The following is a 15,010-nucleotide window of genomic DNA, read 5'->3' as shown; positions in this document are numbered from 1 at the left end:
GACAAAGAGATGATCGGAGACCTGAAAATCATTAGTGACCTCAAGATAACACAATAAGACTCGTTTGACATCGAGACGAAGATCACTACCACCAGATGCCGCAATATCCTCTGGCAAAAAAGCAGGAAGTTCCACAGACTGGTTAATATGAAAAGACGAAACCACCTTAGGTAAGAAAGAAGGTACGGTCTGAAGAGAGACGCCCGAGTCCAAGAAACATAAGAAAGGGTCTCTACAGGATAGAGCTTGGAGCTCAGACACTCTCCTGGGCTGAACAAATAGAGACCAAGAAGACAGTCTTGAGAGTCAAGTCCTTAAGAGTAGCATGACGGAGAGGCTCGAACGGCGCCATACAAAGAGCTTGAAGTACCAAATTTAAACTCCATGAAGGACAAAGAGAGCGGACAGGCGGTTTCAGGTGCTTAGCTCCCCTGAGAAAACGTACAACATCTGGATGAGAGGCGACCGCCCGACCTTCAATGGTGCCCAGGAGGGAACCAAGAGCCGAAACCTGAACTCGCAGGGAACTGACCAAAAGACCCTTGGAAAGACCACGCTGAAGAAAAGTGAGTATCACCGCAACGGAAGGTGAACGTGCAGAAACACCCAACTCTTCGCAGATGTTTTCAAAAACCTTCCAGACTCGGACATAGGTAAGCGTGGTTGACTGTTTGCGAGCCCTAAGGAGGATGGCAATAACGTCTTCCTTATATCCTCTAAGTCTCAAACGTCTCTGTTCAAAAGCCATGCCGCTAGACAGAAGAGATCCGCCTGGTCGAAAAATACGGAACCCTGCCGCAGAAGATGGGACAGGTGACCGAGACGAAGAGGTCCGTCCACAGTGAGATTGAGCTAGTCCGCGAATCACAGCTGTCGGGGCCATTCGGGGGCCACGAGACTGACCGGTCCGCGATTGAGTTCTATTCTCCGAAGAACCTTTCGCACTAACGGCCACGGTGGTAACACGTAAAGTAGAACCAGAGCGTCCACCCCCTCCGAACAATACTCCCTCTGCCGGCTGAAGAACCGGGGAGCCTTGGCATTGGATAGTGTCGCCATGAGGTCCAGGTGAGGGGCACCCCACCTGTGCACAATTAGGTCCATCGCTACGTCTGACAACTCCCACTCGCTGGGATCGAGAAGTCGTCAACTGAGAAAATCGGCTTGGACATTCTCCTCTATGCGGGAGGCTGCCAGGCGATCCAAGTGTCTCTCTGCCAAGAGAAAGATCTTGCTGGCCTCTAACGCCATTAGATGACTTCAAGTCCCCCCTTGTCGATTTATGTAAGCCACCATGGTGGAATTGTCTGATAGCACCTGGACTGCTTTGAGGAAAATCAGAGGAAGAAAAAATTTGAGGGCCAGGCGAACCGCTCGGGCTTCTAGACGATTGATGTGCCACTGAGACTGGGACAGGGACCAGAAACCTTGAGTCATTTGAGATTGGCAGACGGCCCCCCCAACCGGAGAGGCTGGCATCTGTCATCACTATGACCCAAGAGGGAGTCAAAAGAGGCATTCCCTTGAGAAGGTGTGCCGGGGAGAACCACCATTGTATTTTGGCAATGGTAGAGTCGGAGAGAGGAAGAATCTCCTGGTACTGTTCGGACATCGGCTTCCAACGGGATTAACAAAGCTCTCTGTAAAGGACGCACATGAGCAAACGCCTAGGGGACGAGATTGATCGTGGAAGCCATGGTCCCTAGAACCTGCAGGTAATCCCACGCCGTGGGAAGCGGTAGAGAGACGAAAGCGTTCAACTGATCGATCAGACTGAGTGTCCGCGAGTCCGAAAGACAAACTTTCCCGACCCGAGTGTTGAAAAGAGCGCTCAGGAATTCCAGCTCTTGAGAGGGCCGAAGATTTCTTTTGGAGTAGTTGATTATCCATCCGAGAGATGTGAGTAGGGCTAAAACTGTTTACCGCGTGCACACAAAGAGCAGCGGACTTGGCCCTTACCAACCAGTCGTCTAGATAAGGATGGACTAATATTCCTTCCCGTCGGAGAGCTGCCGCAACGACTACCATGATCTTGGTGAAAGTGCGGGGAGCGGTGGTGAGACCGAATGGGAGGGCCCAAAACTGGAAGTACTGGCCTAGGATCTGAAAGCAAAAGAACCTTTGATGTTCGCGATGGATGGGAATGTGAAAATAAGCCTCCGTCAGATCGAGGGAAGCGAGGAATTCGCTGGGACGGACTGCCGCAATTACTGCATGCAGAGTTTACATCTTGAAACAGAGAACCTTGAAGGCCCGATTGACCCTATTGAGATCCAGAATGGGGCGAAAGGAATCATCCTTTTTGGGAACAACGAAGTAAATTGAATACTGGTCGGCGCCCTCTTCTTGCACCGGAAACGGAAGGATCGCCCCCAATTCCTGAAGTCTCAACAGGGTGTGACAAACTGCAGGTAGCTTGGAACGGCCGCAAGGGGATACGATATATAGATCCGGCAGGTCCCTGGCAAACTCTAACGCGTAGCCACTTTCTATCACCTCGAGGACCCAGAGATCGGATGTGATTTTGGCCCACTGTTCGAGAAATAGAGAAAGACACCCACCTAAGTTTCATGCGGAGGAATGGACCGGCCGAATCTCATTGGGGAGCTGACTTAGTGGTTGTGAGTTGTTGATGGCCATCTTGGAAACCTCGACGGCCGCGAAAGGAATGGGACCAAGACTGGGACCTGGACATGCCTCCCCTGGGGAAGGAGTCACAGGCCCTATTGCCGTAACTGTGGTTCCCCCTGTAGCGAGTGCGAGTCGGGAAAAAAGACTTCGACTGTTTGGGACAGTCCTCTGGCAGCTTGTGGACCTTGTTCTCACCCAAGGACATAATAAGCTGCTCCAAAAAGCAACTTGCCCTTGAAAGGAAGAGTGCCCAACTGAGCCTTAGAAGAAGCATCAGCAGACCAATTACGTAACCAGAGAAGACGTCTGGCCGAGACCACAGAAACTATAGCCTTCGCTTGGACCCGAAGCAAATCATAGAGGGCATCCGCACCATAGACTATAGCGCCCTCCAAACGTTCAGCTTGCTCAGCCTCTGCAGATGGGAGGTCCTGGGTGCTGAGTAACTGTTGCATCCACCTAAGGCTTGCCCGCTGCATGAGACTGCTGCAAATTGTTGCCCGGACTCAGAGAGCTAAAACCTCAAAAATGCGCTTCAAATAAAATTCGAGCTTACGGTCCTGCACATCCCATAATGCTGTGGCGCCCACCACCGGAATGGTGGTACGTTTCATCACCGCGGTGACAGAAGAATCTATCTTTGGAATCTTTAACATGTCCAGGCAGTCCTCAGGAAGCGGGTAGAGCTTTTCCATAGCTCTACCAACTCGAAGACCCGTCTCTGGGGATTCCTATTCCCTGAGGAGGAGCAAGCGGTGCATTGGATGAAACGAGAAAGTACGCGGTAACGCCCTGAGTCCCGCCAGGATCGGGTCCACGTTTGGCATCATCGCCGCCACCACAGAATCATCTGGTGGGGCATCAATTCCCAATTCTTGAAGAACAAAGGGAATAAGAGGCTCCAGTTCCTCCTGCTGAAATAAGCGCAGGACATGGGGATCGTCACCCTCTAGCGGGGGGGGGGGGGCTTGAGCTGTGGTATCATTATCCCCTACATCAAATGGGTCTAAAGGAGGCTGGGGGGGGGGGGGGAGAGGGGAGTTCCCGGGACTACCCGAACCCTAACCGAGCCGTGAGGATCCGGAACATTGGGGGACGGCACAGGCAAAAAAGGAGGTTTCAGGGGAGGGGGGAACAGTTGGGGGGGGTCCAACTCCCTTTGTAAGCTGGCCAAGTCCGAGCCAAATTTGACACAGGGGGAGGGGGGGTCCGAGCCACCACCCCGAGTGCGAACCGGGCTCAAATCGTGGGGGAAAAGTGGAGAAATCGGGTCCCCTGTCCCCGGAGAAACAGGAAATGTTTCATCAGAAACATCTAAAATGGCCGCCGTTCCCAGGATGGGAACGGCTTGGCAATACGTCGTGGAGCCCGTCCCCAAGGTCTAATAGTTTGCGGCGCCAAAGAGGAACCTTCCCCCCCCCGAAAGACACCTGGAGCATACCCCCTCGCGGGAGAGTCGGGAGGCCGACTCTCCACAAGCTACACAACAAAGCGGCCGCGGCATGAAGCAGGTAAGCAGCCGCGATACTAAATGAAAACAGCTGAGCAGGGAGCCCCTGAGGAGCTGGGCAGGAGATTGAACCCTGCTCCCTCCTCACAAAATAAACTGCTCTTGGGGCTCCCTGGCCTGGGGCTGGATGAAGGGTGGCAGGCGCTGTTTACGTTTATTGTGACAGCGGCCCGACAGTTGGTGGCTGAGCAGTGGAAGTCCCCAGATATTGGGATTGAGCTGAGGGAAGGGATTGAGAGGGGGGATGGGGGGGGGGGGGAGGGATACACTGGAAGGGAATAGAAGTTTTGGATGGGGCCTTCGGATCATGTAAATATTGCAGCATAAACTCAGCTAAGCTATCTCGTTTCTGTACACATACAGCTGGTGTTTAATCTCAGACATTGGCATTTGATTATCAAAGCAGAAAATAAATTCTGGAATCAAACATTTCCTCTTTGTCCAGCCGACCAGGCCAGATGCTTGCAGGGATCTCTCTGGTTCTGGCTATAATCTCTCCCTCTCTATCACCTGCAGACCCTGGATCTGGCTGATCGCGCTTGCTCTCATAGAAACATGATGGTTTATTTAGCCTGCCCATCCAATCAACCAATTCAATTTTAGAGCGGAGCATCTTGGTGGCAGGGTGGCTCTTTATGCCCGGGATGGCATAGAGTCCAACAGGATAAACATCCTGCATGAGACTAAATGCACAATCGAATCTTTATGGGTAGAAATCCCTTGTGTGTTGGGGAAGACTATAGTGATAGGAGTATACTGCCATCCACCTGGTCAAGATGGTGAGACGGACAGTGAAATGCTAAGAGAAATTAGGTAAGCTAACCAAATTGGTAGTGCAGAAATAATTGGAGATTTCAATTACCCCAGTATTGACTGGGTAAATGTATCATCGGGCCATGCTAGGGAGATACAGTTCCTGGATGGGTGTTACTCTCCCACTGGAAGCCGGTATCTCAGGATTTTCAAGCCCTACTTCCGCTGCCCGACATAGCCAGCCACAGCCTGGGCTGGTGGCTCGGCCTCGACCACTTGCTGAAGGGAGTGGATCTGGAGGCCCCACAGTGGGTGATCTTCCCAACGGATGCGAGCCTCTCCAGGTTGGGGAGCAGTGTGCCAGCGGCAGTCGGCTCAGGGACTTTGGACGTCACTCCAGGCCTCATGGCTGATCAACTGGCTGGAGACCAGAGTGGTCCATCTCGCCCTGCAGCGATTCCTCCCTTTGGTTCATCGTCAAGCGGTGCGGATCCTCTCCGACAATGCAACCACGGTGGCATACATCAATCGCCAAGGAGGGACGAGGAGCCAACATGTTGAGTGGGAAGCGGACAAGCTGATGGCGTGGACGGAGCTGCACCTTTCTCCGCTCACCGCGTCTCACATAGCCGGGGTCGACAACATTCAGGCAGACTTCCTAAGCCAACAACGCATAGATCCAGGGGAGTGGGAGCTCTCCGAGGAAGCGGTGTCACTCCTCTTCAGCAGATGGGGAGCCCCACACCTGGACTTGATGGCAACGCTCTGGAACGCAAAGGCTCCCCGCTTCTTCAGCCACCGACGAGAACACAGCGCAGAGGGCGCGGATGCTCTCGTCCTTCCCTGGCCGCAAAATCTCCTCCTCTATGTATTCCCGCTATGGCCCCTGGGGGGCAAGGTGCTGCACAGAATAGAGCTGTCATTCTGGTGGCCCTGGAATGGCCCCGAAGACCATGGTTTGCAGACCTAGTCAACCTAGCGGTCGACGGTCCTCTCCGTCTCGGACACCTCCCGAACCTTCTGCACCAAGGGCCAGTATTTTTAGACCGGGCAGATCGCTTCTGTTTTGCAGCTTTTGAACAGTGGAGGTTGAGAAGACATGGCTATCCAGAAGCAGTCATCTCCACGCTCCTCAAGGCATGAAAGATGTCCACCTCCATTTCCTATGTCCGGATCTGGAAAGAGTTTGAGGCTTGGTGCGCTTCCATGGACATCTCTCCGCGCCGGGCTTCCATTGCACATGTTTTGTCTTTCCTACAGCGTGGCCTGGACAAAGGCTTGGCATACAATTCCCTGTGGGTTCAGGTCGCCGCACTTGGGGCTCTGGTTCGTCATCAGGAGGCAGCTCTTCTTTCTGCTCATCCGGATATCGTCCGATTCTTGAAAGGAGTAAACCATGTCAGACCACCGATTCACCTCCTCTGTCCTTCGTGGAGTCTCAACTTGGTCCTTCGGGTACTCACCGGCCCGCCATTTGAGCCTTTGCGGAGCATATCTCTCAAGGAGCTCACCCTCAAGGCAGCCTTCCTTGTGTCCATTTGTTCTGCGAGCCGGATCTCGGAGTTGCACGCTCTATCCTGCAGAGAACCTTTTCTCCATTTTACGGACTCTGGGGTGTCCCTGTGCACAGTGCGCTGCTTCTTGCCTAAGGTGGTTTCGCCTTTTCATCTGAATCAGTCGGTAGAACTTCCTTCCTTCACAGTCAAGGATCGGCTGGAACTTCGCAGACTGGTTGTCAAGCGGGTTCTTATTAGTTATCTGGAGGTCACCAATGAGTTTCGCTTATCGGACCACCTGTTTGTTCTCTGGAGCGGTCCCAGGTGCGGCCATCAGGTGTCCAAAACTACGATTGCGTGCTGGCTGAAGGATGCCATTGCCTCAGCGTATATTGGTGTTGGCCGTCTCCCTCCGGACGGCATTGCGGCAGGAGATATGTAGAGCTACTACATGGAAATCATTGCCTACCTTTGCATGGCACTATCGCTTGAATCTGCAACCTCCTGGGTTTGGCTCCTTTGGCGACCAGGTCCTTCGAGCCGGGCTATCCGGGGCCCACCCTACGTAGGGAAGCTATGGTACATCCCACTGTCTGGACTGATCTGGGTACGTACAGGGAAAAGAAAATTATTCCTTGCCTGCTAATTTTCGTTCCTGTAGAGCCACGGATCAGTCCAGACTCACACCCTCAGAATCATGGGTTTGGGATAGCGGCTCTCCTTACCAGCATCTGTTTTCCTATCTACTCTCTGCTGTTATTACTGTTCTTACCAGTTGGTTCACGTTGCAAGTTTTTTGCCTGTTGGCATGTTTCTTACAAAATTTTGATGCGGTTCATACGTTGAATATTTTATACCAATTCCTTGATCCATCCAAACGTTTTTTCTCTTGCTTTGATATTCCTAATACTGAAGCGACAGAGAGGGTGCTCCAGCTTATAAGAGGCCAGTCTTTGGGTTTTGCTCTGACTCCACCTGCTGGAAGGGGGACATAACCCTCTCTCTGGACTGATCCGTGGTACTACAGGAACGAAAATTAGCAGGTATAAAAAAGCAGAGTTGTTTATTTTATTATTTTACTCATAATTAAATATTAAATTAAAAACAGTATGCACATATATGATTATCCCAACAATCAGAAATAGCATCTCCAACCCACTTGTCATTTAGAGTATATTATTGAACTATGTAACTGTAAAATATTGGCACCGCATGTATAACTTAGAAAACAAATCAAACCTATTTCGTGCCTAAATGTAAACCGTTGTGATGGTGCATTTCTAAACGACGGTATAGAAAAGTTTTAAATAAATAAATAATTTTCTTTTACAAGCTGTGGCTAATCAGAGAGGATATTTTCCATTATGGGAGCTGGTATCTAAGCTTCTTTAAGTAATATTACATTGAGATGGGAGGTGCGACATCAAGGCAAGGTTGTGTGGATGTATGTGAGTAACTGTGAATGTGAAGAGGAGGGGGTTACTGTGGATTGTGTGGCTGTATGTGTGTGTAAATGTGAGGATGAATGGGGAGAGTGTGGATGTATGTGGGTGTGAGTATGAAGGGGGAGACTGTGGATTGTGTGGATGCATGTGGGTGTGAGTATGAAGGGGGAGACTGTGGATTGTGTGGCTGTATGTGTATGTGGGTGTAAGGATGAATGGGGAGAGTGTGGATTGTGTGGGTGTATGTGGGTGTGAGGATGAATGTGGATTGTGTGGATGTATGTGGGTGTGAGGATGAACGGGGAGAGTATGGATTGTGTGGATGCATGTGGATGTGAGTATGAAGGGGGAGACTGTGGATTGTGTGAATGTATGTGGGTGTTAATGAGATAATGAATGTGGAGAGTGTGGATTGTGTGGATGCATGTGGGTGTGAGTATGAAGGGGAGACTGTGGATTGAGTGGATGTATGTGGGTGTTAATGTGATAATGAATGGGGAGAGTGTGGATGTATGCGGGTGTGAGTATGAAGGGGGAGAGTGTGGATTGTGTGGATGTATGCGGGTGTGAGGATGAATGGGGAGAGTGTGGATTGTGTGGATGTATGCGGGTGTGAGTAGGAAGGGGAAGAGTGTGGATTGAGTGGATGTATGCGGGTGTGAGTATGAAGGGGGAGAGTGTGGATTGAGTAGATGTATGCGGGTGTGAGTATGAAGGGGAAGAGTGTGGATTGAGTGGATGTATGCGGGTTTGAGTATGAAGGGGGAGAGTGTGGATTGAGTAGATGCATGTGGGTGTGAGTATGAAGGGGAAGAGTGTGGATTGAGTGGATGCATGTGGGTGTGAGTATGAAGGGGGAGAGTGTGGATTGAGTAGATGTATGTGGGTGTGAGTATGAAGGGGGAGAGTGTGGATTGAGTAGATGTATGTGGGTGTGAGTATGAAGAGGGAGAGTGTGGATTGAGTAGATGTATGTGGGTTTGAGTATGAAGGGGGAGAGTGTGGATTGAGTAGATGTATGTGGGTTTGAGTATGAAGGGGGAGAGTGTGGATTGAGTAGATGTATGTGGGTTTGAGTATGAAGGGGGAGAGTGTGGATTGAGTAGATGTATGCGGGTGTGAGTATGAAGTGGGAGAGTGTGGATTGAGTAGATGTATTTATTTATTTATTTATTTTAAGTTTTTCTATACCGGCATTCGCGATAAATATCGCATCATGTCGGTTTACAATTAACAAGTGGATAGGGAACAAAGTCAAAAAATAACATTTAGTAATAAATAAAGGAAAATTAGTTTCTTACCTGATAATTTTCGTTCCTGTAGTACCAAGGATCAGTCCAGGACACCTGGGTTGTGACTCCGCACCAGTAGATGGAGACAGACTAAAACTTGTGGGCGGAGCCATATAAGCCCCTGTGCCAGTCACAGCCCCTCAGTCATACGTAATGTCAAAGTAGAAACCCAAATGGGCAACCATAGCTAACTAACAAAACTCGCCATTTAACCGGAAACAATTCCAACCCCTGCGGGAACCGGACTCCCCAACCGGGAGAGCGAACAAGCGGTGAGCTTAAGGAAACAACTATGAGCGGACTCTCCGTCAGCGGGCGGGATCCTGGACTGATCCTTGGTACTACAGGAACGAAAATTATCAGGTAAGAAACTAATTTTCCTTTCCCTGTACGTACCAGGATCAGTCCAGGACACCTGGGATGTACCAGAGCCAACTTACCGAGGGTGGGAAGCAGAGAGTCCCGCTCGGAGTACCCTCTCTCCAAACCCTCCGACCTCAGCGGCCTGAACATCCAGACGGTAATGTCTGACGAAGGTATGCAACGACTTCCAGGTAGCCGCCCTACAAATCTCTTGGGGTGACACCTGAGAAGACTCCGCCCAGGACACAGCGTGAGACCTTGTCGAATGAGCCCGAAGACCCACCGGCGGAGTCTTTCCCCGTACAATGTACGCTGAGCCTATGGCCTCTTTGAGCCAATGGGCGATCGTCGTGCGAGACGCTGCAGCCCTTTTCTTGGGACCGGAAAAGAGGACAAACAGATGATCCGTTATCCGAAAAAGATTAGTGACCTCCAGATAGCGAAGGAGGGATCTCCTCACATCCAGCTTTCGCAAGTCCCTCGCCTTCGGATCCGACGACTCCCCGACCGCGAAAGCGGGAAGTTCAACGGAGTGATTCAAATGAAAAGCCGAGATGACCTTCGGAAGAAAGAAGGGACAGTGCGCAAGGAAACGCCTGTGTCGGAGATTCGCAAGAACGGCTCCCTACATGACCACGCCTGTAATTCCAAGATACGGCGTGCCGAAGAAACCGCCACCAGAAACACGGTCTTCAACGTGAGATCCTTGACAGTAGAGCGCTGCAAAGGCTCAAACAGTGCCGAACATAAGGCAGAAAGAACCCAATTAAGATTCCAAGCCGGATAGGAAGAACGCAAGGGAGGACGGAGATGCTTAGCCCCCTTCAGGAAACGGGCTATATCCGAGTGAAGAGCCAGAGGGGATCCCCCGACCTTCCCCCGCAAACAACCAAGTGCCGCCATGTGGACTCGTAGGGAACTGCACGCCAAGCCTCTGGCCAGTCCCGCCTGGAGGAAGCCAGAATATCAGAGACCGCAGCGGCGGTGGGATCCAAACCTCGCTTCATACACCAATCCTCAAAAACTACCCAGACCCTGACATAAGCCAGGGACGTAGACTGCTTCCGGGACCTCAGCAGCGTAGCAATAACCGCGTCCGAGTAACCTTTTCTCTTTAACAGATTCCTCTCAAAAGACATGCCGCAAGACAAAAGTGATCCGCATCCTCCAAAAGACGGGGCCCTGATGAAGCAGCCCCGCGAAGCCGTGGAGACGAAGGGGAGCCTCCACCGACAACTGAATGAGGTCTGCGAACCATGGACGGCGTGGCCACTCCGGTGCCACCATGATCACGTTGGAGGGGTGCAATTCTACGCGCCCCAGGATCTTGCCGATCATTGGCCACGGGGAAAACACGTACAGCAGCACATCCGTCGGCCAAGGGAACACCAGCGCATCGACGCCCTCTGCTCCCCGCTCTCGACGCCGACTGTAAAAACGCGGAGCCTTCGCGTTGTGCCACGTGGCCGTCAGATCCAAGTGGGGAACTCCCCACGTCCTGCAGAGGAGAAGAAACGCCTCGTCCGCCAGTTCCCACTCTCCGGGATCTAGACGATGCCTGCTGAGAAATCTGCCTGCACGTTGTCGACCCCGGCAATGTGAGACGCTGCTATGCTGCCGAGATGTTGTTCCGACCAGACCATCAAAATTCTCACCTCTTCCGCCACCAGTGGACTTCTCGTCCCTCCTTGACGATTGATGTAGGCCACGGTGGTTGCGTTGTCTGACAGTACTCGGACCGCCTGTCCCCGCACCAAGGGTAGGAAGGCTTGGAGAGCCAGATGGACCGCTCCGGTCTCGAGGCGGTTGATGGACCATTGAGCTTGCGATGCTGACCAACGACCTTGCACCGACTTCCCTAGGCAAACTGCTCCCCAGCCAGAGAGACTGGCATCCGTGGACACCACCGTCCAGTCGGGAATGAGAAGGGATACGCCACAGGACAGATGACTTGGATCCAGCCACCAAAGAAGACTGGATCTCGCTGGACCCACAAGCGGGAGCGGTAGGTAGAAATCCTCCGAAACTGGCTTCCAACGGGACAGCAAAGAAGACTGCAATGGCCGCAGGTGAGCGAACGCCCAGGGTACCAACGCGAGCGTTGAAGCCATAGACCCCAGCACCGTCAGGTAATCGCAGACTCGCGGACGGCGAAGAGACAACAGACGCCGCACCTGAGATTGCAGTTTGCCTATCCGATCTTGAGAGAGGATTACCCTGCCCCGTTTCGTGTCGAATAAGGCCCCCAGAAATTCCAAGGACTGAGTGGGAGCCAAATGACTTTTGTTGTAATCGACCACCCAGCCTAGGGACTGCAAGAGCTGGAGGACCCTGTCCACCGCCCGTCGACACTGATGCTCTGACTTCGCCCGAATCAGCCAATCGTCTAGGTAAGGATGAACCAGAAGACCTTCCCGTCGCAGCTGCGCCGCCACTACCACCATCACTTTCGTGAATGTCCAAGGCGCCGTTGCAAGGCCAAAGGGGAGCGCCCGAAATTGGTAGTGCCTCCCCAGAACACAGAACCTCAGAAGCTGCTGGCACGATGGCTGAATGCCCACGTGAGGGTACGCCTCCGTGAGATCCAGAGAAGCCAGAAATTCGCCCGGACGCACCGAAGCGATAACTGACCGAATCGTTACCATTTTGAAGTGGGGAACGCGAAGACATCTGATTACCCCTTTGAGGTCCAGAATTGGCCTTGAAGTGCCGTCCTTCTTGGGAACCACGAAGTAAATGGAGTAACGGCCCGAGCCGCGCCGATCGGCAGGGACGGGGGAGATGGCCCCCAAGCTTTCCAGCCGACGGAAGGTGTCCAACCTCGCCGCCCTCTTCCTGGGGCCTTGCAGGGCGAGACCAGGAACTCGTCCGCTGGGATGCGAGCAAATTCTAACTCGTAGCTCTGTCTTATCACGTCGAGGACCCACTGGATCGACGTCACCCTGATCCACTCCTTGAAATATAAAGTGAACCGCGCCCCTATATTTGGAATGGCGTGCCGCAGGCGCGACGAGGGGTGGACCGGCCGGATTTCATTGCGAGGGCTTGAACCTCGCACTCGACGGGACTCCGCCTTGCCCCCCGTAACGTTTCCCACGAAAGGACTGCTGCCATGGAGTGTTCCGGGAAGAAGATGGTCTATACGAAGGGCCGGCGGATCCTTGAGGGCGCGATTTCCTGGGCCCCCGGAACCGGAAAGGAGGGCCGCGCCTTGGCCCTATCCTCGGGCAGCTTGAATGCCCTGTTCTCCCCCAGAGAAACCATCAAATCATCCAACTCCTTACCGAACAACAACTTCCCCTTGAAAGGAAACGAACCCAGGTGGGCTATGGAAGAGCCATCCGCTGCCCAGTTGCGTAGCCACAGGAGACAGCGCGCCGAAACTGCGGCTACTATGGACCTAGCAGAGGTGCGCAGCAGGTTGTGGAGGGCGTCAGCTCCATAAGCTATTGCCGCCTCCAATCTATCAGCCTGAGACGCCTCCTCCGCCGACAGGCCTGCATTCGCCTGAAGGACCGGGGCCCAGCGTAAACTAGCCCGCATGGCGAAGTTAGTGCAGATTGCTGCCCGCACCCCTAGGGCGGATACCTCAAATATCTTCTTGAGCTGCACTTCGAGCTTCCTGTCTTGAATATCCCGAAGGGCCGTCGCCCCCGTGACCGGGATAGTGGGCCTCTTCGTCACCGCGGGGACCGCTGAATCCACCTTTGGAAGTCGCAGGTGCTCCAGCGCCTCCTCCGGGAGCGATAGAGCTTATCCATGGCCTTGCTGACTTTCAACCCTAACTCCGGGGTATCCCAGCAGCACTGGATCCATATTGGCCTCCTGGCGGACCACCACGGGTGGAGCCTCTATCCCCAGATCCTGGAGAATGGCAGGGATGAGTGGCGACAGTTCCTCTCTGCGGAACAGACGGACTACCTTGGGGTCACCCCCGTCCGTGCCTGTGTACCTTCTCCCGCGCCGGGCTGGGTGGAGCCATCCGCCCCCGTCTCCTCAGCCCCCCTCGGGGGCTCCTCGAGACCATCAGTATCCGCCGTGGAGGAATCTTCTAGATCTGACTCCTGAGGTACGCCCCGGGGAAGCCGTTTCCCTCGCGCTGGCTCCTGGGCGAACATCGCGGTCTTTTTTTTTTTTTTGCCTTGCGCTTACTCGGTGGGGCCTGGTTGGAGCCCTCCCCAGAGCCCCCCCCCTCGGGAGCGCTTGCTGCGCTTGTACTTAAGTACCTTGCGTAGCAAGACCGTGAAAACCTCATAAAACGACCCGGATTCGGAAGAATCGGCGTCGGAATCCCCCCGGGGCCGAAGCCCCTCCTCGGCGCCCCCTCCCGCTGCGGGGATAACGCGGGAGGGAGAGCCGAATCGCCTGCTGCGGTCCGCGAGAATTCCTTGCCGGTGGCCAAAATGGCCGCCGCTCCCGCGCTGAGCGGGAAAATGTCCTGAGGCCTATTACTGGGCCTACCCCTCGCGGCGGCGAACGCGCGATCCGGGCCCGAGCCCCCCGCGATGCCCCGGACGTTGCTTCACCACCCTGGATGCAGGCCGAGCAGAGGCCCTCCCTGGACAAACGCGCGCGGCGACCCGCAGGCCTTGCATGAAGAACCGCGCGGCATGCCGGCGACCGCGGGAAGTAAAAAAACTGAGGCGCGTCAAAATTAAAGAAAAACTAATTCGGCGACCTCCCCCCTTGCCAGCGGCGCCCCCCTGCGCGAAGACGACGGAGCAGCGACGCCGAAGCAACGGAGAGCCGGCCGCAACAAAATAAAAACAGAAACTCTTTTTTTTTTTTTTTTTTTTTTTTTTAAACGCTGATGCTGGCCGCTGTCCCGGGTCCTGGAGCCCTAGTCCTGCAGGGGTGAGTGAACCGGGCTCCCCGGTGTCACCCCTGACGCTGCCACTAGACCAGCCGGGTCCTCGACCCTGGCAGCGGCCTCAACCGGGGGAGGGTAGTCCCCTCAGGACCTCTCAACCCCCCTGGGAGGCAGGGCACCCGAGACTAAAGGATTAAAAGAAAACCCTAATTTGGCATATAAACAACTAGGCCTAACAAAAAACCTAGCCCAAAAATTCAAACCTGACTAACACCAGAACCAGGTCAGGCAGGGCTGTGACTAGACCTGCACCATCTACTGGAGACAGAGTAAGACTGGGGGGCTGTGACTGGCACAGGGGCTTATATGGCTCCGCCCACAAGTTTTGCTCTGTCTCCATCTACTGGTGCGGAGTCACAACCCAGGTGTCCTGGACTGATCCTGGTACGTACAGGGAATAATAATAATAGTAGTAAAAAACATAAAACAAGCGAAGGCTAAGGAATGCAGTTACAATAAAAACAAGGGAATAAAGTAACTTGGATCGGAGAAAAGAAGCAGGGGTTTAAATAGAAAGAACATATATGCCAGTCAATGTGCTTATAGCATTGATGAATTGCCCTTAAGAGGTAGGGATGTTAATTACCATGATTAAGGCAAAGTCTGGGCGACTGGTTGATAATGGAATAGGTTCAGTTTAGTTCAGGAAA

At 53.2% G+C, this 15,010-nt stretch overlaps 1 protein-coding gene across 1 annotated transcript in view; it reads right to left on the bottom strand.

Annotated features, from left to right (window-relative positions):
- Positions 1-15,010, bottom strand: part of LOC115083435 — a 132,019-nt gene that overhangs the window by 43,506 nt on the left and 73,503 nt on the right. The window lies entirely within an intron of this gene.

Source organism: Rhinatrema bivittatum, chromosome 2, assembly GCF_901001135.1.
Source record: "Rhinatrema bivittatum chromosome 2, aRhiBiv1.1, whole genome shotgun sequence".
Lineage (NCBI taxonomy): Eukaryota > Metazoa > Chordata > Amphibia > Gymnophiona > Rhinatrematidae > Rhinatrema > Rhinatrema bivittatum.
Note: the sequence above shows the minus strand (reverse complement) of the source record. Positions and strands in the feature narration are given on the sequence as shown.